At 35.0% G+C, this 27,778-nt stretch overlaps 1 protein-coding gene and 1 pseudogene across 2 annotated transcripts in view; both read right to left on the reverse strand.

The window, feature by feature from the left end:
- LOC142863480 (large ribosomal subunit protein eL43-like) overlaps positions 1-27,740 on the reverse strand; it is a 41,727-nt pseudogene extending 13,987 nt beyond the window's left edge.
- TTC28 (tetratricopeptide repeat domain 28) overlaps positions 1-27,778 on the reverse strand; it is a 623,216-nt gene that overhangs the window by 389,311 nt on the left and 206,127 nt on the right. The gene's annotated exons all lie outside the window — the stretch shown is intronic.

Here is a 27,778-nt window from a genome sequence, read left to right on the forward strand (position 1 = left end):
TCAATTGGAAAAAAAGTTTATGCTACTACAGTTGTAAATTCCTTCAGTGCTTTATCAGGTATTTCAACCTCTCAAACTAGGCAAAATCCAAATAATGATACAACTTATAAAATGGACCAAATTAATTTCATAAAATTTAAATAAACACCAAATGCATATATTTTCCCCATTTTGCAACCTTCAATAAAAAGTTTGAGAATATATATATCTACACAAAAGGCATAGATTTCTGGAAAAGTCCTATAGTAAGGAGGATTTAAAAGCTTCCTTTTAAAAAGGCTCCAACATTTCAACATTAAAATTTGAATTTTCCTAAACATCTCCCTATCTATGAAAAAAACCTTTATAAAAATTGTCTGAGTTTTTTTCTTTTTTTATGAAAGTATACTGAACTCTAAAAAACACACTGAGAGACCAATCTCATGTTTACAAGGTGTACATTTAATAGTCTTATTCTCCCACCTCTGGTTCCAATAACTTCAGTGTACCAGATAGAATAATCTACGGATTGATTTGGATTTTTTCCTTTACCCTTTGAAAGATTTTCTTTCACCAAAAATATTTATTAATTGAGAGGATATTAGAGGAAAATATCATACTCAGTCACAATTTCCTACAGGATTCTCAAAAGTCTCAAAATGTACTGCCCCTCCATTTGTCAATCTGAAATGATGAAGATTATTTGCATATCATGTGGTCATTATATACTGAATACTATCCCCCCCACCTCCACCCTAAAAAACTTTTTACTTTGCTGGAGACAAACCAAAGGATGATTTGCCAAGCCATAAAATGAAACTTTTTATTGCTGTTGTTGTTGTTGTTATACTCCTAGAAATATTTTCTCATGTCTATCATTCTTACTGCTTCAATAATACACGACACATTAGGGTAAGCTCCACCAACATGGTTTGGCTCAGTTTCAACACTACAAGATTTTAGATTACTCCTACCAATCCTCATAAGCCATTTGGGAAAGCACAGCACACAACAACACTAAAACAAAAGGCTTGATGAGAAAGTAGCCTGCTCTGCAAAGAGAGCTGGGAACGTTTCAACCAAACAGGAAGACTGCAGTGAAAAGAAAGATTTAGATCTCCTATGATAAAACTTCATTACATTCATTCAATCAGCAAATATTCACTGAGTACCTTCTCTATAAATAAAGAGCACATTCATAGAAAATGACACATCCACAGCATAGCCATAATATTAACAACTTGCTATAGAGCGATTTTTCAAAGGAGTTTCTTTTAACAGTCATTTTTTCCCAGTTTGGACAAAGTTCAGAAACAGAGGATTGCTTGCACAATTCCAGTGAGAAGTACCTTATGCTGACATGGACCTTAAGAAAAAGAATGAAATCACTGTGTTCTACGCTGGACAAACATTCTTAAAAAAGCAGATGATATATGGCTGACTTAGATAACTCAGGAATTTATAAGATTTAGATTTTACCTACCAAACACTGTAGTAGAAATGTTTACATAATTTTATTGAGGCATATGCACATGCATTTTCATAACGTTAGTAAGTTACAATACCCTAAGTCAAGCTTCCTGACAGAAAAATGGCACATTTGATTACTAATCTACATATCAGGCAAAGCTATGGAAACCCTAACAGCTATGAGACTAAAACCTCAAGCCCTGTCAATATAGATGAGGGCAGTTGGTATGATTCTTAACCCAAAAATCAAAAGCCAGCAATTACTGTGGCTTTGAAAATATTAGCCATCTCTTGTTCTGAATTGTACTACTCTATGGTTTCTCTTAAATACCATCAACTTCTTACAGTACTCCCAACACACTAAAATATAGATCTTTTACCTTTTGTCTGACTGTAACTAAGAAAACTCAGTTTTAAATAGCACACAAGTATAATCTACAGTGGAGGCAATCTCTTAAGATTTGAGCAAAGAAGAATTAAGAGGGAAAACCTTGAGAAGACAGTAATTGGGCCACTGGAGTTTCTTCTCACTAATTATCCCAGAGTGGCCATTAGCTATGTAACCAAGGAGGAAAGTGTGTCAGACTTCAGTGAAGCTGTGTCTTCAGCATCTTATGGAATGCACCCTAAAGCCACTGTGTAATTAACTGCCAGGAAAATGCTGAGCGAGTAGAATAAAGAAGCTGTAACAAATCAAATATACTGCATAGTTCAACCCCCAATGACAGCAGTTGAACTGCTTAGAACTTCAAAATACTCATCAGCATGAATTCCTTTTTCAGAATCTCTAGAAAACAGATTTTTTTTGAAGAAGCAAAAATACATGCTACAAAAGAAGCTTAAACTTATGGAAATTCTCAGCCATATGACTTGCTTTATCTAGCTGCTACTCATGTTTTAGGAACTTAGCAGTGATACTCAAACTGTAGGCCACAAGGAACCTGCAGGGCTTTTCCAAAAATCTAAGGGCATCATATACTTGAGTCAAACATAGAACAGACAAAAAAATGAGAGAAAGTCTCTTAAAGTAATTTATTGCGGGGTACTCTCCAATAAAACCTTAAGATGTTTTAGTATTTGTTATCTATTCAACAAATATTTATTGAGTACCTATGTGCCTACAGCTATTAATAACAATAAATTCCAATCCCACTTGAATATTGAAATTTCAAGGATCAAATAACTAAACATAGACTGAAATAGGTCCATTTGTTTTGTTTGAATTTGGGAACTGGGGATGTCGAGGATGAAAAGTTGTATTTGTACATAAGCAATGACAGCTCGTGCAGACGGTTATCTTCCAAACCTAGCTGGACAGGTTTAAGCTCAAAGAGAGCTTAAAATCAGAATCTTGAGCCCTATTCAAGATTTACTGAGAAAGATCCTGTAGGAACAGAGACTAAAAGTGTGTACTCTTTAGAGCCCTAGGCCTAAGTGATTATGATGACCAGCCAGGTTTACGAATTAATGTTTTACTGAATCTGTTTTCACTCTTTTTCATTTTTTCTTCTGTTTTGGTTATTGCTCTTAAGAACCCAAAAGCTAAAGAACCCCTATTAAACAAGGAATCATAACTAAGAATTCTGTATAACTATTAATATCTGAAACCACAATCTTTTACTATATCAATATCTCCTTTCAAACTCATATGTGAAAAAAAATGAATACCATGTCCACTTTTTGGAATTCTACCCATTTTTCAAGACAAATTAAATGCTATTTTTGGTAAGAACCATTCTCTGATCCTTCAAGCAGGAATTGTTCCTTCCTCTGCATTCTATGGGACTTTGTAACATGTTTCTTATATTCTCTGTCTTACACTACACTAGGTTGTTTTCATTGATCAGCTGATAAGAAGTTAACCTCTTTAACAGATAAAAATTCACCTATTTAATCTACATATCTATTTCAGCACCTAATTCTTTGCTCAAAGTAGACGCTTCACACATACTTGTTTAATTGAACTAAACTGACATAGCATAAAAAACTTTTGACTTTTCTTACCAAACGGCATTATCAAGGGACTGATGATTTAGAAGTCTTGCTAAAACATGTTAAATAGCAAGTCAACCATCTAAAATAAGAAAACAACCATCTTCTAGGCATGGTATGTCAGCATTCTGGTTAAACTAAGCACTAAATTATGAGCAAATTGATCAGGACAAAAGAAATTGTTTATTTCACTTCAAATAAAAACTCAGAATCATAGTCTAAGTTCAAGATTATACAGTTTCTCTGTTTTACTCCATTGAAGTAATATAAATATCCAGATACCTTAGAATGCTATTTTCCCAATAGCTGCTCTAAAATGAAACTAAGAGTCACTTGCATTCTCAAGAAATAAAAGGAAAATGTTCTGAAATCCATATTACAGGATATTAATTTATAGATTTACTAGAAGCTAAACAATGAATTTACCAATCTTATTAAGAAAAACTGATTTATTTTCTATCCAGCAAGTTGGATTTTGAAAAGTTACATTTTTTATTCTTTGGCAGCTGCTAATAGTGTTTGTACAGCCCTTGTCATCACCCCAGATGACTGCTGATTGACAGGACTAATAGACTTTGTTTTAATTGTAAAAGAAGACAGATGAAAGCTTTTGGCTGGATGACTAAATGCTCATCTTGAGTAATAAACATGCCTAATTTTCTCCCTCTATTAAAAATCTATTTTTAATTCACTATTAACTAATAATTAGGGTTACAGTTAAGAAAGCATTAATATAATACAGAAGTTCAAGCTTATCTCGATAAAAAGTTTTATTTTTCTAACATTAATACCAATTAAAAAATTGCTAAAAAACAAATGCCACATGAAAGTTAAGTGCTTTCCTCATAGTTTTTCTTCTCTGTAGCTACAGTAATTCTCAAAATTACACTTAAAAAAAAGAAGAAAAGAGAGAGAGAATGTGAGCCTTAACTCTTTGACCTCTGGCTATCTTTTTTTCTCCCTAAGTAGCTGAAAGAAGGGAATTCTAATTTCTGTTTTTATAGTCATAAAACCAAGGAACACAAAATTTTAAACACTATTTTAGCTGAGAGATACTTGGAAAAGAAAATAGATGCCTTTCCTCATTTTGCTATATTTTATATTAACTGATATATATTCAAGTGTATAATGCCACATTTTATCCAAAAAGTATAATTATGAGTGATATAATAAAATGTTCTTTACCATTACAATGATATAAGTACTAAGAGACCTTATTCTATTAATACGATAAAGTTGCAACCTGCAAAGACTAATACTGACCAAGAACAAACTGTTCAGAAATACCCACATATTTCTGGTTTAACTGACAACGTAATCTACAAAGAAGCCATATACCTCAAACTGTGCTTCCCTGTATGTTTAAGTATTCCTTTCTACTTTCTTCCTTCCTTTTATCCTGTCTCAGCTAACTATGGAAGAGGAGCCTGGCACACAGTACCCTATTCTGTTCCATCCTTATATGCACACATCCAAAAGCATGCTTTACAGATAACATTGTCTTTCAAAATTAAAAAACTAAGGCCAGGTGTGGTGGCTCATGCCTGTAATCCTAGCACTTTGGGAGGCTGAGGAAGGAGGATCATTTGAGGTCAGGAGTTGGAGACCAGCCTGAGCAAGAGTGAGAGACTCCACCTCCACCAAAAATAGAAAAATTATAGGGTGTGGTGGCACATGACTGTACTCCCAGCTACTCTGGAGGCTGAGGCAGGAGGATCACTTTAGACCAGGAGTTTGAAGCTGTAGTCAGCTCTGATGACACCACTGCACTCTAGCCTTGGCAACAGAGTGAGACCCTGTCTCAATCAATCAATCAACCAATATAAAACTGCAATCCTGGAAAACTAACTTGTCTCAATCTAGGAAAATATAACTAAAAGAGTGAGACCTTTAAAAAGAATTGTTTTGATTCCATTGTACATGGTGGTTTATTAGCTTTTTGAAGAAAACTACAAATGATCATATCAAAAGAAAATGGGGCCCCATAAAAGGTATCTTACATTTCTGTTATGACTTCTGAGGTTGGAATGTTTTTTCCATATATGTATTAGCAATAATTATCAATTTATGGCTTATTGCCTATTTAAAAAAGAAATTACCATTTACAGAAGACTTGATGAATTTTTTTTTTAAGAAACAGGGATCTCACTGTGTTGCCCAGGATGGAGTGCAATAGCTTCATCATAGCTCACTGAAGCCTTAAATTCCTGGGATCAAGTGATTTTCCTTCCTCAGCCTCCTGAGTAGTTAGGATTACAGGTGTTCGCCACCATGCCCAGCTAATATTTTTATTATTTTTTTTTTAGAGATGGGGGTCTCACTATGTTACCCAGGCTGGTCTCAAACTCCTGGCCTCAATCAATCCTGCTTCGGCCTCCCAAAGTGCTGGATTATAGGCATGAGCTACTGCACCTAGTCCTGATGAAATTTTATGATCATTTAAGGCATTTAACAAAATGCCTACAGTTGCTACTTCAAATCAAGAAGAGCTATAATAAATACCTACTCAAGAAGAAACAAAAACAAAAACAACGAGCAAGAAATGTGGTCTAACATAAGCTTAAACAGATTTAACAGGGGATGTTACCATCTTCAGTTGTTATTTCTCTTAAAAAATTCCAGTGATTATCTTTAAAAGAAGAGTAAATAAGTATCTCTGCTAAATCAGCAGAGTTTAAAATGTTATACTCAACACAATAAAAAGTAACAGTATAATGCTCAAAAACATGGAAAGAAACTGTCTTCCTCTTACTTTATACTTGATGGGTCTCCCTGCTAAGTGGTTTTGATGCACAGTAAGGGTTTCTACTCTTGATCTTAGCCAAAAGGCCGAGAAGCAATCACAGTAAGGGTTTCTATATCTAAATGGGCAGATGCATAGATGGCTTTTATAGGTTAACAGTCAAAAGCGTTCTTTGGACCCACATAACACCACAAATACTCTGCTCTTCACATCTTGTCATTTTTGCTTTAACATTTCATGTACCTCTAAATTTTATGTAGTCTTCACTTTTTGCCATTCAATAACATTAAATACATTACTGTTTATTCATGTCTCTATGAGAAGCTTAAATGCATTTTAAAAATCAGAGAGAAATCCCTTTTTTATAAATACTGAAAGTCTAATATTTATTTTAAAAATCAATAATATATTTATAAATTATATTATTAACATTATTAATGATTCCTAACAATCAATGAATGATACAAATTGCCATTTTCTTATTTAAAGTCACTTACTTCTTCATTCAATATAGTGAAAGCAGAGTTTGGGGTTTTTTTAATGAAGAAGTACAGATATTACACACCATGTATCTGTCATGTAAAAATTTCCAGATTAGTAGTAAAATAATGATTTAAAAACTGTTAGAAACTGCTATAGATCCTGACATTCCTAAAGATCTCTGGACCATTCTAAATCCCCAAATTTGCAAATGATACTACAGAATATAGCTTCCCCTACAAAATTCAGAAAAATAAGATAAAATTTTAGGTAATCCTTTTCAGACTCTCAATGGTTTTATAAATACTAGACTATAGTAATTTATAATGTAATTAAAACAAATTTGCCCATGCAAATAAACTCTAAAGTCCATTAAGTTACATCATTACAGTAGTTATATTAACCTTACCTGTTTGTGTAAAATCAGAGCAATGCTTCCAAATGCTGATGATAGCCACTGTACAGCACATAGGCCATTATGATAGAGGAGGAGTATGGGCACTGCACAGCAAGTAGAAGGCAGATTACACTAGCAGTAATCCAAATGTGGGTGTATTTATAAAGTGGTTTGATATAAGGTTGCTGGGCAGCCAGTTATGCTCACTGATTAGCTAAGCAACTCACACTATATGCTTCTGCAAAATCACAAATTTCTGTACCACTCTTTGGGATCACTAAAACAATTTAAATCTTGAATGTTACATCTGGAAACACCAAGATTCTTTGATATACTCAGCTCATATGAATTAACCTTATGAAATAACTTAGAAAAATACCTAATAAAATGCCTGCACATAAAAAGATGCAATAGGTTTGTCCTTTCATTCATTTAACAGATGCTGCATTAAATATTAGAAAATGGTATAAAGACCTAGAGAAATATATTTTCCTGGTTATTTATCATTCTTAGTATTATTTATATCAAGCAATACAAGAAACTAGGCTCTTTGTTTTCCAGCAAATTCCAATATAACTGGCAAATAGAAATTATACATATTTAAGATATAAACCTTGGTATCTCGATATAGAAATTAGGCTCCTAATAATTACTTGCCCATGACACTTTACACTCCCACAATAAATAAATAAATGACTAAATAAACAAATATATTCTACCACTATTTGATAGCTTCATGTCTTTGTCTATGGTGATGTGATGCCATACCTGAAACAAAACCCTTTACCCCTCTCCATGGGGCAAACTCCCCACTGCTCCCTCAAGCATGGTAACTTTCTCAGTGTTCTCATGATTTGTAGTAAATATTTCCCTCAGAATACCTAGAACACTGGTATATCAAATATTAATATGCACTTCCCAACTATACACTGGCAGGCATCGTGCCTGTTTTAGATCCTTTTGAAGTATTATCATTTTTATCCAGGCCAGAGTATAAGTCTGATAACAATTTCCTTTGAATATAGTCCCAGATAGAGGCATCTCATACCTAATTTTGCATTTGTGTCATAGCCGTTTCCAGTAAAGTTCTTACCACTTGGCTTCAATATAGATCATTTCTCACCTCTGGGCTTTACCATACCAAACTATAACCACATTAGTCAAACATTTTGATCTTTGCTAATTTCCAGTTAGCCCCTATCCATATGTTCCCTTTTCACAAACCTCCTGGATTAGATCAGTAAGGAATGGCTGCTGGCAGCTGTTTGCCATTCAACTTTGCTACCGCTAAAGCATGTGACTATTTCATTGTTTAGGCATTGTAGAGACTCTCAGCAAACATTTACGCTGGGTTCTTGGATTAGAAGAACATTTGTGGTAGGCAAAAGGTAAATAATAAACCACAATGCTACTCACCAGTGACCTAAAAGCCTTTTGACATCTGACTCTATTGCTTACTAAATCATTGTACATATAAACAAAGATCCAACCCTTTGTTTCTCTACAAATTATATTTTGAAAACACAGTTCTTTAGTTATTTGTTTTATCTAAAATAAGCTAAAGTAAGGCACAATAGTTCAGTGGCTTGCAAGCTAACATAAAAAGTATCAGAATATGAATTCATCTGTTACTGGATTACTAAATACGCTGGATGTGTCATTTAATATAACCTGTTATAACACTGTTTTCCTCCAGTATAAACCTGTTATACAATTTTCAATTATAATGAGCCAGTATCTAGGAGTCTTTAATTCTGCATGTGTCAGAAACAAAAACAAAGTCATTATATTCAAAAGCACTTGCTGAATGCCTTTTACAAGTCAGGCACTATGCTAGGCACATGGCAGAAGATAAATAAGAGCCCATCGCTGCCCTTTGGGATTTAAGATCAAGTGGGAGAAACCAATATAAACTAGCAAAAGGAGTGCACAGTTAATTCCTTGAAGACAAGGATGGAGGTGTACTCATCAGCACTCTCCCCGATATATTGATTGGCAGATATATTGTATGTAATGAATACATACTGAACAAATAAACCAATCAATCAATTCATTGATCAATTAATCAAACTGCAATAACTGCTCTAATGAGAATAAAAAAGTACAGTAAAAGAAGGGATTCATTCTAACTTGGTTGATCTGGAAGAGCCTCATGGAGAGAAGGTTTGGGGAAGGCTTTGAAGAATGAGCTCAATGTGGGCAAGTTGTGATGGGTTGAGGAACACTGGGGACACAGTAAGGGAAACTCCTCCTCACTGAAATAGAGCCCAAAAATATCTGCTCAGTCTTGCTTTCCCCTGGGGTCCATTTACTTTGATAGTGGCTGTCACCATCTCACTAGCTCCTAGAGGCATGTTACTTTCCTCATCAAAATTCAATAGTCGCTTGCTAAACATTTGTTCATTGAGTGACCCAACCTAGTGGGAGTAGAGGAAAACAACAATGAAACCTTCCTTTTGGTTCTCTTCAGTATAGCTGGTAACATTTTCACAAAGACTTAAAATACCTAGGTTAACAAAACTAAGCTGAGAATATTACACACACACACACACACACACACACACACACACACACACACAAACACACACACACAGAGTCAGCAATCTGTCTTCAAATGGTTAGTTGGTTTGCCCTAGGAGTTGGATCAAGCCATTCTATCTTAAATAGCTACATTCTAACCACACAGGACCTGTACAACTTCCCAAGTTTCTTACTTCCTACTTCCTAAGGCTGCTTGGATGTAAGGGGACCAGTTGGTGATTTACCATGCAATAACTAACTAGAATATTTTGACAAGACTTATCTATACTACTTATCTACACTACAGTAGCAAGACAAGGGTTGATATACTCAGTGGCCCTCCCTGACCTCCCCTCTAATCAAATTCAGAAAACAGCCTTTTTTCACAGTAGAGGTCCAAAAGAATAATTGCTTGCACCCTATAAAAAATATAAACAAACAAAAATTCATACCTTCATTCAAGACCTAAAAGATGCTCTAGTACTGTAGAACTGTAGTTCACACTATCTCAGGCAGCATCACCCTTGGAGATTCTTTTCATGTCACCTCAAACTTATCTGCCCCTGAACAGTCAGGAAGGAAAAATGTTTTCCCAATTGTGAAATTTGCCAAGGGAACTAATGCCCTCTTATCTAACTTTATATTGTTAAAAATTTTAGTCCTTTAATAATAAAGTGAAACTCACAGATAATATTTTTCAGGAAAAACAGTAGGGAAATGTTTTAAGCACTGTAAAAAATTAAATGTGAGAAAAATACTTTGGCACTTAGCAATATTTTCATGTCTCTGGGGAAATATTAAATCCAGGAAACTGATAAATGGATTTCACCATGTCACATTTTAATAACATTTTGTGCTTTTACAAGATACATTTTCTTTTTATCTTTCTGCTGCTACCAATATTTTTCTTTCATCTCTGTCCCTATAGCCTTCACCTTTATTTCCTTCTCTTGCCTCCTTTATTTTCTTCCAATTATTAATAGTTTCAACCATAAGAGGAAAAGAATATTTCCATATTGACTATGTATATCAATTTTTATATCTAATCCAAAAACAAAGATACGTTAAGAAAGCAATTCTGAAAACAAATAAATTTTCATGTTATCAAAAAAAAAAGTATAAGTATTAGGGAAATATTTCATTAAATAAAGGTAAAAACATTCTCTTCCCTTCCCTTCTTCCTTCCTTTTTTTATTTGTAGGGCTTCTCAGAACCCTCACAAAGTACCAAATGAATCACCAAGAAGGGGACAGTAGGTACATGTCTTCTAAACTTTATCTATTGAATTTTTTTTCCCTAAATAAATCCTATGGAACATATTTTAAGAACTGCCTTTCTCAATTAAAAAAATCAAGGGAAAACAAATTAACATAGATATAATACATTCAAAAGGTCTATATATTAAAATACTGGGGAAAAGGAAGATATCATGCCACAAGGCAAAAAAAAAAAAAAGTATGAAGTAGTACTCACTTATTAAGAATCCAACTGTGAAAACTAATCAGAGGTGAATATGTAGGAAATGCACATTTATCTTACAAAAGTATTTAAGAAGATATCAAGTTCCAAACAACAATATGAGTCCATGAAAATAATAAATGAATTTGGAATGGCAAATTCTTTCACTTTTAAAAAATCACTCTAATTAAAATAAAGGGATACACAATAAGAAAGTCTATACTATGGAAATGTGTGGTGATTATTAATCTAGACAACTTCTACACATAGTTCATTGCTTAGTTCATATCCCCTCCCCTTCCGGCTTTCTCCTGCTTTTCAGTGTTCCCATAACCCCCCGTATGTGGTACCACCATTATCACACTGTATTGCAATAATTCATTTTCTCATCTGACTTCCTGTCTACGCTGTAAGTTCATTGAGAACAGGAATCATATCTGAATCTGCTTCCCCAAGGTCTAACACTTCATAAATCATTAAAGAACTTATAGTTAGTAAATTAGTTGGTTCTCTTAAATTCAGCAAACATTTTTGGGTAAACCGATATCCCAAGTTTTGAAATAATGGAGTCACCATTAGTGTTATTCAATTTTCCTCATTATGATATAAATAGACAGCACTTGGCACATAGTAGGCCCTCGATAAATGAATATTGAAATAATTATTCAATCAATTAATCCAAGTTTAACTATAAGTTTAGACCTTAGTAGAAGGAACAAGACACTTTAAAATCAAAAAACAGCTAGAGTCACTTGTAGGTTGTGTGTCTCACTATCTCTGACTGTTCCTAACTAAAAGATGCTATACTCAAGCACTGCTTCTGTACTCAAGTATTGCTTTTTGTTGTTGTTGTTACATAAATTAACCCATTTATCGTAGGGTAGTGATGTCTGAAAAGGTGGAGCTTCTACTGGTCTTTCAATTCCTTCAGTCTTCTGATGGGGGACTTTACTGTGACAGAAGTAGTGGTGTAGGTCCAGGCACCACCAGTGGCTGTTTTCATGCAGGAACCACAGGGCCAGATCCCCACAGCTCACCTCTTCATCTCAGTTTTGCCACAGAAAGAGCACAAGGAGTTGGCATACTGGCTGATTTCAATTTTCTCCACCATTTTCCTCAGGAGGCACCATAGCAGCCCTGTATTTACCCACAATTCCAATCTTCTTGGTGTGTTTGGCCATGTGGCCGCCAACTAGGTCTGAGCCCAGAGCAGTGTTGCTTCTGATTGCTACTGAGAAGCGATGGCCAAAGCTACCTTCCCCTCTCCCAGACCTCCAGTGCAGAAGCATCTTCACAATGCAGAGCACTGCACTTGGCATCAGGGGAGAGAGAAATTCTAGCACTAAGGCACTCGCCTCAACTCACTGCAGCCAAGAGAAATTCCTATATAATATGAAGAAATAGGTGCTAACTGCAAAAACTCAGAATTTTTTAAACAACCTCAACAGCTCTAAAGTCTAAAATCATTTATTTTTGCAGACAATCATAGTCCAACAAGAAGTTAACTTTCTAAACTTAGCACCTTTGTCACCTATCTAGACATGTGTCCATCATTTTTTTCAATATTCTTTCCTATTAATTATATTCTATTGTAAACCTATTCTTCCCACTCCAATTTCTTTCTTAACCTGCATATGGGTTACCTTTCCCAGATGGTATAATTAAATACTTAAAAATAAAAAAAGCAGTCAGAATTCTGTTTTCACAAAAATGCCCAGAGACACAGCATTCCTTTTAAGCCACAGCAATTATCCATCAGCCTAAAGGCCATCTAATTTTAAAATCTTCAGGGAATAGCATGACAAGAGAATGCTCCAAGTATGAGTTAAAGACTTTTCACCATCCAGACTATGACTTCTTTGTAGGTTTATTCTCCTAGTAAAGATGTATTACTCTTTTACAATTTGCTTAGGATGGATATGTAAGTTCTATCCAACAAGGGCTCTGGAATATGATTTTTTTTTAAGTGAAGACTGCATTTAACAGAAATTCAAACAGAAGCGTGAATTAAAGGGGTAATTTCAGATGTAGTGAAAAGCTGTAATGTCCATTCAAAGTAATGAAGGCACACAGCATTAATCTCCTAAAAAGATTCAAATGCTATGAGTAGAGCAATTCTATTTCTTAGTGGGAACAAATTAAGATGATTTCCCTTACAGAAATTGCCATAATTACAAGTAATTATCTTGTACTCTCTAAATTTACCACTATAGCACATTCTGCAAATATCATTCCCTTGAAATACTTTATTTGGAAATACAGGAGAGATTGTTGCTTTGTGAATTGTGCTACAGATCTCAAACTGATTGTTTAGCTGGACTACATAATATATGTAAAGAGATGGCATTCTGAAGTTGGAAGAGCTTGGAATTCCAAATGTATGATATTCCCTTCATCAGGTAACTAATATTACCCAATGGAGTAGAAACAAAATGAGAATGGCAAACATTCAAAGATAAACTTGAGTCAAATGTGTGCATGAAACAATGGGGAGAATCATTCTGATATGCATAGGGCAATCATGAAAAACATGTAAACAGCTGCTGTAGTATTTATAAAAATCCTTGCAGAGCCAAATAAAATCCCATCATTTGCAGCCTACTCAGTTTTTCATTTTCCTTTAATAAGAAAATGTGAGAAAAACCAGTTACTCATTGAACATCAAGAGGAGAATAAGCATGTAAAACCCAATTTCATCATCTTTGGAGCCAATTACCGTCTGGATTTCAGCTGGCATTTGAAGTCTATTCTCTAGCCAAACTGAAATCCCTTACCATTGTAAAAAAACATGCCCAGTGCTTACCTTTCCTATTCTTGCTGCCTGGAATGGCCTTCCCATCTTTGCCTGGTAAAAATCAGCCCACCCTTCAAGTCTACTTGAAATGCTATTCTATGATGAAGACCCTATTGTTCTACTCATTCCTACCCCCAACTCCAAACCCTTCCTTTTCTCCCACCCAACTCAACTGTGACCTCTTCCTTTACTCACTCTCCAGAGAACTCTTTCAGCCTCTCTTGTGATACTTAACATATGCCACTTCACATTTGTGCACTTGCCTTATCCTCTCTTCTAGACTGTACGCTGAGAAATGTATTTTATTCATATTTGCATCTCCTGCAACTACAGTAAATGTTTAATAGTATGATCATTTAAAATAAATTTGATTTTTGAAATTATTCCCATTTAGAAGCATATATTTAAACAGTCTCTAAAATGGCTACAGAGTCTATTAAGGAATTTAAAATATATCTTAAATTCTAAACAAATATCTGGTTTTATTTAACAAAAACTATACATTTTTATATTAATATTTAAAACTCCCCCATGGTGAGATTATAACCTCTGTGCCTATTAATCTTTCTGTAGTTTATTTGTTCAGTATAAATGTTAACTCTACCTGTTTATATAATTACACATAGTCAATAACCTATAATTTAAGATCCCTCCTTTAACTGTTATCTCTTAAGGTTAGAATTTTTGTGCTTAAATTAAAAAAAAAAAGATAAAGAATGTACTCAGTTTCTCCATATTTTCATCCTGTTTTAATCAATGTTTAAATATCAGCAATATAGCCTATAGATTTATAATACTTTAAAAATTAGAGCAGGCATGGTTGTTCACCCTATAATCCCAGCACTCTGGGAGGCCGAGGTGCAAGGATTGCTTGTTGCCAGGAGTTCAAGACCAGCTTGAGCAATGTAGCAAGACCCTGTCTCCTCAAAAATTTTAAAAGTTAGCTGAGCATGGTGGTGCACAACTGTAGCCCCAGCTACTCAGGAGGCTGAGCCAAGAGCATCATTTAAGCCAAAAATGTTTGAGGCAGCAGTGAGCTATGATTGCACCACTGCTCTCCAGCTTGGGTGACAGAGCAAGACCCTATCTCTCAAAAAAAAAAAAAAAAAAAAAAAAATTAGCTTTAAGGACTTTTACATTCTCATTCATTCTTACTCCAGTACGAGGCAATGCAAAGATTCACTTTGAAAAATAACATCATAGAATTCTACTCAAATTAACACAAATAATTTGCCTACAGTTACAGTTTACTAGAAACACTGGTTCTATAATAAATAACCTAGTTTTTCGAAATTATTTCATGACCACTATAAATGGGATAGCATTTACATGGTTCATTAAAATTTGAGAACCACAACTAGTATCAGAAAAAATCAGAATAATGACAAGTATATTCAGATGATTTACTTATCAATGAGGTCTATTTTGTATTTTGTAAACTGATATAAACTGTTTATTTTTCACACGATAGTCTTCCTTTATTGATAGTAACTATTAATTTTGGGTTCCTTACTCTTGGTCATTTTGTATCATCTACACTTACCTAGAGCTGGTCCTCCCTTGAAACTATGTGAAGTTCGTAGTCAACATCCTCTATCTCCACTCCTAACTACCTTCTTCTCTTGTCCCCTAAAAGTACAAATTGCCTTCATATTTTCTTGGCTACATAGATTCCCCACCAAAGTGGCCCCATCTCCACCTCAAAACAGGACTCTCAGTCACTATGGTCCTCATGAAAATGAAATGAAAATGAATCTTCCCTACCAACTACATCGAGTGATTATATGGATCCCATTTCTCAAGGTCTTGCTGGGTGACAGGCCAGCAAAACTAAACAACAGCACACAAATGCTACTATCATATTTGCATTTTACTGTGGCTTTTTAAATCTTTAGCACAAAGGAATTTCAGAAAAATAAGTTATAGAAAATATGTATAAAAGCAAATAAATTTTTTGGTGTCTTCAAAATGTACCATCTATATAACTCTATTTTCTCATAAACAAACCCAACCCTAGATTCCAAACTCCTGGAGAAGTAGAAGAAGAGCAGCCCAGTAGGTATGGTCTTTCTTTAGAGTATCCAGGTCAAGGGCCAGTCTCTGAATAGCTATGTGATCCTGAAGGACTCAATTTACCCTTCCTCTAACTGGCTTCCTAATCAGCAAAATTAAATGCTTCTTAAATGTCTTTTCCTTTTTTAAAATGTTTTAGTCTAAGTAGTATAAATACTGTCTAGCAAAAGTGAGGCTAAAATGAAAAGGGTTTTAAAACAAATATGTGTGTCCCTAAAAATAATGTGTTAGTTAATTAATATATAACTAATTAATATTTAAGTAAATATTAATTATTTATTAATAATGTGGGTACCTTGGCCATTTCTTCTTAAAGGAAATTGCATAGACTCCCTAGGATATGCAATTCTACCCTTCACATAAACCACTAACACTAGTTCCTTCTGCCATGGTTTTTAATTATGTGTATATATTTGAACAAGTTATTGAAAAAAAGAAAAAGCCAACTCAGATACACCAAAGCAAAGTCAGAAAAGGGAAAATTACAGTGGCATTTATCAACTCATTCATCATGTCTCAGTCCCTGTGACATTGCATCCTCTATAAATATAGCTAACTCTTGCTAATTAATAGCATAATAAATAATATCTCACTTATCAAAAGGCTACTTATTTAACTATCTCAACTATCTAAAACACAACATACAACCAGAGAGTATAAAGAGAAAAAAAGTCAAAGCTTTTTTAAAAAACTGAGCTTTCTTAAATTTTAAAATATTTCAATAAATTTAATATTGATACAGTCAGGTTTGATTTGTCAAATTTTTAAAAGCATCAGCTCCTTTAATTGGGGCTTTTTGGGTTTCTTAGTTTAATAAATAGATAATTGGTAGATCTGCATGATATTTAATAGAATTATTTTGGGCAACATGGAAAGAAAAATAAAAACTGTAGAAAGATGACATAAAATTATATTAAAAGAAACAAAACATCAGTCTATGGTCATTCAGTATAGGAATAAATAATTCTACATTCCTTAAAAGCTCCTGTAGGATTACTGTGGTATAGCACTAGAATAATGCATGTTTGTGATAATAATCCCGAGTAATCAGGAGAAGGTTAAATCATGCTTAGTATCTTCTGCTTAAGAAGGCAAAATATATATATCTTTTAAATTTCACATTTAAAAAATGGTTGAAATTTTTAAAAGCCTGGTAATTAATGAATGTGAGTTACCAGGAAATTCACAAGAACAACACAGATAAATCAAAGACTGGCGTCATGATTTTCCATAGACACTATAGTGACCATGAAATACTAAAATTCATCCCCCAAACACATTTTAGTCTTATTTTCAATATTTATTACCACCATTCCTACCCTCCTAACAAATATTAGTTGAACCATAATAAATTTCTGTTTTTATAGGTCAAAGATGGTCACACATAGCAATTTCACATGGTTCAACCTAATATGTTTATAAAAATTATTAGCAATAAAGTGGCTTATATCTTATTTTTTTCTCCAGTCCACCCACTATTGGAAAAAAAATAATTATTAAGTAATAAAGACCCAAACTCTACCTAAATGATTGTGGGTCTGCCATCATTCACTGTGACATTTTCTTTCTATTCCTCAATCAAAAACATAACAATCTTATTTGTGTCTGAGAATCTCAGCTCCACAAACACAGCTCCCAAAATATCTAATAGATCTTGGCCTTGGCTTTTCGCAGATACCAAAATCTAGCAGAATCTTGAAAATGTGTATGTGGATTCCATCTATGCTCATTTATAAATACTAAAAATACAAAATACACTTAACAATTATTGTCAGAGCAATGAACTAATGGCCTAGGTAAGTATATGGACATCCAAGCTTCTCACTTAATAAAACAAGTTAGCAATTAGCCTATTTTCAAATTTACAATATTATATTTTTATTTTCCTTAAAACAAGGAACACCAACATTGGACATGTCAGAATAAGGAATCATTTATCAATAAAAAACTATTTATAATCTAATAAATGTTGTTATGCCAATATAGAATTCTAACAAACTTATTTGAAAGTATGCAACAAATTTTCCTTTTGAGTTTCCTCCTTCCCTACCCCCCTAATATCTTTCTAGGTTCAAATACATATACACACACACACACACACACACACACACACACACACACATATACATATACATATCAGGTGTTTGGGAGAGTATGTGTCCAAACACAATGAGTTCCCACAATGACCTCATGGCTCCCAACTTCACCAGGTCTGCTCCGTATAACTCAGACTTGCCTCAACATCTGTGCTTCCACAAGTCTCAGCCACCAGCCCCCAACATGACATAAATCTAAAATATTACCTTCCACAAAGTAAATGATGCTGGAATATGGGTGGATTCACAAATAGACACTGGCTTGCATAACCAGATATAAGCTAGAGAAATTTCATTCTTTAATCGTTCAAACTAAGAGATATCTACCAGCAAAAAAAGCTTATATGCAGCTTCGACAATTGCCGTCAATCTTATTTCATGTACTCTTTCTAAAAATGCTAAGTTTATTACATAGAAGGTGTAAGTCAAAGGATACAATGTCTTTACTTAAAGTACATGCAAAAAGGACTGAATATTCAAAACAACAATAACAGAATAGTCTAACAGATACTCTAAATGGCAAAGTGTGCTGAAAAAGGAATACAGTTAAAGGGTTCAATCATGTGATAATGTGAGAACTCCTCTTAGCTACAAAAACCTAAAAAGGGTGGACTAACAGAAAGTTGAGGACAAAAGCTTCATATAAATCCTGAAAATGTCCGTTAAATGATATAATTTTTATAGCTTTCAATAAAACGACATGGTTTTAGCACATCAATAAAAGCAAAGTCCTAAAGCTGAGACATACATTGTTATTAATGATATAATGAATTCACTGGGGAAGCTAAAGCTGACAAGGCCAGCCGGGATTTCAGGTTTTCTCTTGCTTCCGCTGTGTTTTCCACAGCATGTCATCACTGTGACTGACTAGCAAAATGAAGGTGGCTGCTGGCGCCCTTTCTTGAAGGTGGGCCAATTAAACTCTGTACCTCTCACACTGGCAATGTTTATTGGCTAGCTCCTGAACAGTAAAGGTGCCAACTCAGATTTCCTCATCATTGACTTCCTTCACTTCTTATCAGGTCTATCAACTATTCCTAGTTTCTCAAATGTTGCTGGAAGTAGTTTTCTATTGACGACTATTGCCTACCAATTTTATACAATAAAAAATATTTAGGGGTAAAAGTTATAAAGATTGATTCTGGTAGTTTACAACCATGGTATTGCTATACTGATGTCTTGGGATTAGTCGTGATATATATTTGAGATATATCACAAATAATTGTAACTTTTTTTCTCTTTTAGTTGAGGTGAAATTCATATAACATAAAATTAACCATTTTGAAGTGTTCAACTCAGTGGCATTTAGTACTAGCACAATGTTACACAACTACCACCTTATAAGTATGACATTATTTTTAATAGGTGCATAGCTCATATCATCTCTTTAATGAGCCACCTTCATTAGTAATGAGCCATCCTCACTTATATTCAATACAGTGTTCTGAGAGGGTGAGAAATGGATAGTGATAAATTTGCAAGCTAAGCATTTCCAATAACAGGCAAGTCAAAGTATCTTGCCAACTGTTTGAAGATCACTGTGCATCTCATCCCATAAATGCATTAACTCATTCCAACATTCATTCATTCATCTCTTTTTCTATGTCTGTGCCCTCCAAACCTCAAACTGGTAGAGACAGACATACTGACAGTGACAGTACAGGGCTATGACTGTGGCCTACACAAGTATGGTCAAAGGAGAGTATAACCAACTATGCTCAGCAACAGAAGAACTGCTTATAGCAGGATTCACTAAGAAGGAGAAGGTTCAGCTAGTTCTAAAGGTATATCAAGTAACAAAAAGAAGGCAAGTTAAGAATATTGAGAAGAAGTATATTCTAGGCAGAGGAAAGAAAACTGGTGAGGCATGTCCAGCTAAACTGTAGGATATCATCCAACTATAAGGAAAAATGTGTTAAGCACTTTTTATATGCCAGGCATTCTTGTAAGCATTTTACATTAGACCTTCAAAGTCACACTAAGAGCTAGTTACCATTCACATTAAATAGCTGAGATCTCTGAAGCACAGAGAGGTTAAGTCAGGGGTGGGGAACCTGCAGCCTCCTAGGTCCTTAAGTGTGGCCCTTTGACTGAATCCAAATTTTACTGAAAAAATCCTTTTAGTTTTATTAATATATTTTTGTTCATCTTTTATATTTTTATTTTTAAAATGAATGTATTTAAAATACCAAAGAATAAAATAAGTTTCAACCAAATAATACTCACAGATTGACTGGCACAAATAGAACCATAAGCCATAATAGCTAAATTGACTCCTGCAACACTCATGATTTAGTTCTAACTTCCCCCGCCTGACTGTCACCACTACCACACAAGGCTGGCTGGCAAGAGTTTATGGTGGTCAAGGATGCCATTCTGTTATCAGCTTTTGACAACAGTCTATTGTGTTTCATTTGGAAGTGGAATTTGTGAATAGCTGCACACCTGAACAGTGTTTTTCATTCTGTCTGCTTAACAGCCCATCATGTCAAAGAAGACCAAGAGAACACTGCAGAAAACAGATTTTTAAATGAGGATTGGGAATTGCAATGTTATCTTGTTTCTGCTAAAGATAAGATGATTTGCTTGCTTTGTGATTCTGCAATATCAACATTAATGAAATTCAATGCTCATCAGCATTGTAACACTCATAACGACCACAAATATTTTAAATTACAGGGAGAGAAGTGAAAGGTTGCATTGCAGAAATTAAAAGATGAAAAGCAAAAGCAAAGACAGTCCTTTCAAGCAGCAATAAGACCCAGAAATAATGCCACTGAAATAACTTATGAAGTAGCTTACATGTTCAAGGAAAAAAGGTAAGCCATTCAGTGATGCAGAAATTTTGAAAGTTTTATGATGCTTAGACCCCAAAGACATTTCAAAGTACAAGCAAGTGCCTCATGGTGATCAGCAGCATGAATTAGCCTTCAACTTAACAGAACAACTTCATGCAATACTTCAAAAGGAAAATATATATTATTCAATCACTTCGGATGAATCAACTGATACTACTGACTGGGTGCAGGTTTTATACTTCATTCAGGTCATAAGAGAAGATTTTCTTTGCTACAAAGAGTTAATCACTTTGGGCACTCTTGAAAACAGAACATAGCAAATAGATATCTTAAAATAATTTTCAAGATAAATGTCGTGAAGTTGGACTGACTTTGGTAAATTTAGCAAGTGTATGTACAGACAGTGCACCTTCTATGACAGGAAAACATGAAGGGTTTATTGCACAAATAAAAAAGGTATTGACAAATACTGATGTTTTCATTTCTTTTCATTGTATCTTGCATCAGCAAAATCTCTGTTGTAAAGGTACTATTTTAAGTGACACTTTGCAACAAGTTATAAGTATCACTAACTATATTCCTGCAAATGCAACACAGCATCCTGTTTTGTAATAAAGTTGAATGATGAGATATTCAGTGGAGATTTGCTGTATCATTCTAAAGTGCATCAGCTATTGCAGGTATAGGTATTAGCCAAAGTTTTATCTTTGCAAGAACAGATAATTAAATTTTATGAAGGACAGAATTAGCAATGTGAATTATTGAAAGAAGATTTCTATAGGAATGCAGCATTTCTGTGTGATATCACATCAAATCAACACAATCTTAATATTCCTTTGCAAGGTAAAACTAAGTCTGTATATGATATATGGCAAAAAAATCCAAGCATTTAAAAAAAAACCTATCATTTTTCAAAACACTTTTCTTCAAAAGGAAATTTCAGATGAGCATTTTCCCCAGTTAGCAAAGGTCATTGATGAGCAGGATGATATATGAAAACCATTTGATGAATATGCAGCTGTTATAGACCTATTAATTGGAGAACACAATGAAAGGTTCACTGACTTTGAGAATCATGACATCACACTCAAATCAGCATTTCTGCCTCACCTAGTTGATATCACCAAGGCACCTAAAGAACTACAGGTGGAACTGAGCTCTCAGCAGATGATATTCTAAAGTCATTGTTTGATGCTAAGAAAGATCCAATTGAAATATGGAAAAATCCAGTAGAATAGAGACACCTTTGGCAACATGCCTTAAAAATGCCTTCTTACTGTTCAACCACTTATTGCTGTGAATCTATATTCTCCTACCTAACCCAAATCAAATTGCCCTTAAGGTCACAAATGACGGATACCCATCTAGACAATGATCTGAAACTGCCGGCCTCCATACTGCAACCAAATATTCAAATGCTTTCCAACAAAGAGCATACACAACAAAGTCATTAAAAGGTTAGTTAGCCGGTGCGGTGGCTCACGCCTGTAATCCTAGCACTCTGGGAGGCTGAGGCGGGCAGATTGCTCAAGGTCAGGAGTTCGAAACCAGCCTGAGCAAGATCAAGACCCCGTCTCTACTATAAATAGAAAGAAATTAATTGGCCAACTAATATATATAGAAAATGAGCCGGGCATGGTGGCGAATGCCTGTAGTCCCAGCTACTCGGGAGGCTGAGGCAGAAGGATTGCTTGAGCCCAGGAGTTTGAGGTTGCTGTGAGCTAGGCTGACGCCACGGCACTCACTCTAGCCTGGTCAACAAGCTGTCTCAAAAAAAACAACAACTCTGTCTCAAAAAAAAAAAAAAAAAGGTTAGTTAGTTTTAAAATTAACAAATAGTTTTCATGTTTTGAAATTAAGTACATAGTAGATTTTTACAAAGTAATGTACATTTTTCAGTATATCTAATTGAAGTTTCTTGAATGTGGCCTTATTTAATTACAGCTAAATTAATTCAGGCTTCCAAGGTTCCCCACCCCTGGGTTAAGTAGCTTGGTTACACAGCTGCTAAGAGGCTGAGTGGGAATTTAATCCCAAGCAATCTAGCTTTAGAGCCTATCTTCTTCATCACTATACAATCTATACTATAGTCTTCTTTTTTCATCTTAATTTTAATAAAATCAATCACTTAAGGCAAATCTTTGTGATGGAAACAATACACCACAACACACTGGAAGTGAACAAATGACTGATTTGAACGAGTGGGCACCACTAAGAATCACTTTGGCTTCTGAAGAAATGAGAGCACAAGGGACAAACCATATCAGATTAGGAAAGCTTAATTTATTTCTTATTCTTTCACATTAAAAAATATATAAAAACAGAAGTTCTCAGATTTCCCCATAAACTATTTTCTTGCAACCACGCACCCCTTACCTCAGTCTAGGGTGCACTTGTTTACTTTGGAGACCTCTACTAGATAATGGAGAGACAGACAAAGTTTTAAGAAGAAGATGTGTGCTTTTTAAACAATTACTTGGAAGAAATAAGAAGGAAGAAAACAAGGGGAAAAAAAGAGACCATAAAAAGAAAAGTCATTAGGATGCCATTTGCAATAGATTCAGCAAGTGATAATAAGGTACTATACTATGACAGTTGGGAGTCAAATAAGAAAGATTAAATGACCTGCCTAAGGACCTGAGTCAAGAGAGGTGCCAGAACCAAAACGTGGATCTCTACGTTGCACTGATCTGGGAATGGTGTTACAGAATGGATTTGTGGAAAGATCTTTATCATGAAATTTCTAAGACTTCTCTTTATAACTACTCTTGTCCATAATGCTTATTTTTTAAGTCTAATTTTAATTAATAAACAAACTGTGGCCCAAAATGAATAATATGATAGTATCAACTAGCACAGGATCCAGAGAGGTAACTAAAGTAATTTGGTATTAAAATTTGAGATTTAGCTTTACATTCCAGAAACAAAATACTTAATCACAAGGAAAGTGTAGGGATTTGAAACATATTCCTTTGTAAAATAAGCTATTCCAAGACACAAATTTACAAGACATAATCCTCACAAGTGAGCTTCCAAACAAGCTTTTTAAATGAAACTCCATCAGAGAAGTCATTTAAGAAGACAGATTCACATTTTATTAATGTGACAAGTATAACAAGATAAATATATCATATGACTCTCAAATGACATAATTAATGTAGCTTATGTGACATATTCCTATTAATGATCTTTTATTATGTGTGAACAGTAAAATAACATTAGATAAGCAATGAAAAAATCCAATCAGCAGCAGCTTTCCTGAAGGTTTTGACTGCAGTCTTATTTACATAGTGTTATCTGATACTAATCTTTGGATTTTAAAGAGTAGAAATAGCTTCAGAACTGTAAACAAACATGTTCTTATGAGATGAGCATTTTAATTACTATAGTTTCTGCAAACACATGATAAAAATAATGTGATGCATGATAACCTCTTTAGGTATAAACAGTGGAAAGTATATTTAGCCAGGCCAGTAATGTTATGTGAATAAAAGCATCATGACACTGGATCTGGAGCATTGCCTACATAGCCTGGTACTGTGTCTTAACCATGACTTCCAATGAGATTTCAAGATTTTGCAGAGAGTATAGCTGCCCTCATTCTGATATTGTCTGCAAAAGACTAGAAGTGAGTGAAAAAATATTCTGGTTTTGTTTTCTTTTTGTTTGTTTTTTAGGAGACAAGATCTCACTCTGTCACCTAGGCTGGGGTGCAGCAGCATTCTCATAGCTCACTATAACCTCCAACTCCAGCTCAAGTGATCCTCCCACTTCAGCCTCCCAAGTACCTAGGACTACAGGCATATGCCACCATGCTCAGCTAATTACTTTGTTTGTTTGCTTGCTTTACAGTAAAGACAGAGTCTTGCTGTGTTGCCTGGGCTGGTCTGGAACTCCTAGCCTCAAGCAATGCTCCCTCCTGGACCTACCAAAGAGCTAGGATTACAGGTGTGAGCGATCATCCTGGCCCTGGTTTTCTTTAGTAACCCACTACAGTATAATATCTATCAATCAATTAAAATATAAGAAAGTCTAAAAATGCAAGTTTTATAAAATAATCACTCATTTACTTTTACATCAAATAAATATTAATACTTCTTGAGCAACTATATTACCCTTGGCACCAAAAAAGAGATGTGAGACATGGTTCCTGAACTCTAGGAGTTCAAAGTATCATGATGAAGCTAGATACATACATAAAGAGATAGAGATATATGCACAAAGAGATAAAAAGATTACAATCTATAAAAGACTATCCAAAGTATTTCAAAAGCTCCAAAAATTCAGAGGTAGGTAAAATCACTGTTTCTTTAAAAGAAAAGAACAAGGGGGAGAAGAGCATCCTGGTGCTGGTATCCAAAAGTAAAAGAGCAAAGCTAGGCCTAAGTTTCATTTATTGGGATCTTCTTAGCTTTCTTTCTTGGATAAAGTGTCCTGGTCATTGAAGTTCCCAAGTACAATGGTAAAGAACACATTTTTCAAGTAAATAAAGCCTGGTATATTCTTAGCTCTGACCCTAACATGCTGTGTGACTCTGGGTAAGTCACTTCACCTCTCCAAATCTGTTTCCTTCCCTGTAAAAGGCAAATTGTAACATGTACCACCTTATTGGATAAGAATTAAATAAATGCATATAGACTAATTAGAGATGACTAGCGTAGAGCAGATGCTTTAAAAATTGTTGCTGTTGTTTGTATGATATCAAATGCCATTCTTACTGTGATGAAATCAGGACAACTGCTCAGAATCTTGCTTTTTTTTTAAAGCCACTTTCTTCAGGTATGATTGACATAGGAAAAGCTGTATATATTTAATACAACTGGATGAGTTTGGAGATACAAGTATATTCTTGTGAATCTTTCTTTGTAAGGCAATTACATGGCAATTGGTAGGAGACCCACTGTGCTCTATAAGATTGAGTCCAAAGCTCTACACTGGTCCTGGGGGCAGAACATGATTAATCTCATTCTGATGGTTTCTTTGTATAAAGGTAGCAGACTCTAATTGAATTCCCCAGGCTCACATCTTTAAAAAGCTTGTTTTAGAATTTAGTTTAACCTAGCAAGTAAGCAGAGAAAAGAGGAGGAAAGAGCTTCCCTTCAATCATATACTCCAGCTGCATGCTCAGTTAGAAACAAAGAGATCTAGAACCTATAGTCACTCTCTTACAGTGAGCCTAGCATTTAGAAAAGCCAAAACTAGTAGTGGCAGGACATCATGATAACAACCTACCACAAATGCTGCTTGGGGCAGCATTCTGTGTATGATATTCCTAGCTTTGTTAAAATCACATCAATGCAGTATTACTTTTCATCTGTAGTGTAAATGGTTCTTATGAAACAGTTTGGTAAAAACACATCACATGTGACTGTACCACTACAAATGTGCTAGCAGACCCAGTCAGAAACCATGGTAATGATCTGATCATATGAGTATTCTGGCAACAGTAAGAAAATAAACTTAATCTTTGTAAAGACTTATTGGTGCCCTATCAGAGTTGGATATGGGGTCTCTTCCAAAGAAGCTTCCATTTCTAATGTAGCAGAAGCAAGAATTGTTCTCAAACCACTACCAAGTAATCATACAATATTTAATGGCTCAGCTTATTTTTTAATCTTCTATGAACTCTGCAGAATTATATCTAGATCCTTATAAAATGATGATTTGAGATTATAAATACGGTGAATAAATACAACCTTCTGGTATAGCAATTTAAGCATCACAGAGTGAGTAAATACTGCAGAGTGAATCCTAGCACTTGAAACAGAATCTTCCAGAGTCCAGAAATCTACCTGACTGCCAAGAATAATACTTCCGTGGTTCAAGCAATACCAGTACCCAGAGGGGTTTCCACAGACATAACCACATGAGTTACTGCATATTGGGTAAAATAGAAAAAACAGACATTTATGAATGTACAGTTTGCAGACATCTTAAAACTATTCATAAATATGCAATTTACAAATATAGGAGAAATGGAGGACTTTAGGAATATGCAGCATCTGTTTAAATTGCGTAATTATATGGTTTCTTCTATGGGTTTTCCCCATCCTGTTTTTACTAGGGGTTGGAGATGGGGGTGGGGAATACATGGATCTCTCAACCAAAGTAAATGAAACCAATCTCACTGAAAGAAGCTCTATGATAATAACTAATATAGGAGAGATTCTTGACTTCAGAATGAGGTACAAAAGATACAATATCAGAGGACAAAAATCACATCAATTAGGTATCAAAGAAAACCTATCAATTCACCAGGCTATGCTGAAGATTCTGGATTGCTAGAGCTAGATTCTCGAGCAATAAAACAAATGCACAATATCTTCTCGTGCACTTCACACCACATGTGATTTCTATTTCAGCTCTGATGCAAAACACGGTATCACACATCATGCCACAAAGAAAGAGTCAGTTTAGCTAGTTCAAATAAAACACCAGGCAGCTGCTAACAGAGACAGGTCACGGCTGGGGAGGGGCACAGCACATTCAGTTCGCTATGTTTTCCTTCAGAAGAATGTCAATAAAAACCATGTCCAAATGAGGTATTTGAAGTTAAAAAAAAAAGTCCTGTTATGCAGTGAACCACTGGGTTCACCTAATAGTTAGGGGCAGTCAGACAAGTTAGCAAAAGGGAGCCCTAGTCAAACGTACAGCTGCCAACAACTTGAAGAGAGCTGTCTTTCTCCCTCAACGTCTTGGGGTAGGAACCAGCCCCACATTTAGAAACGTTATTTCTGGGACCAATAGTAATTTATTTTGATAGAACCACTGCATTTTTTTTTTCTTGAGTTCTCAACAAAGGAGCCATATTAGGAAATAATCTCGCAAAAAGCAAAGTGTCCCCTCCCCCCTTCCCCACGATCGATGCACACACGCTGGTGCACACTGACACGCAGACACACGCCTGTGCACAATGGCCGGCACGCACACTCGCACGGGCCCACGAGGCCGCTGGGAGCCCAGCGGGCCGAAAGCCCA

Source organism: Microcebus murinus, chromosome 22, assembly GCF_040939455.1.
Source record: "Microcebus murinus isolate Inina chromosome 22, M.murinus_Inina_mat1.0, whole genome shotgun sequence".
NCBI lineage: Eukaryota > Metazoa > Chordata > Mammalia > Primates > Cheirogaleidae > Microcebus > Microcebus murinus.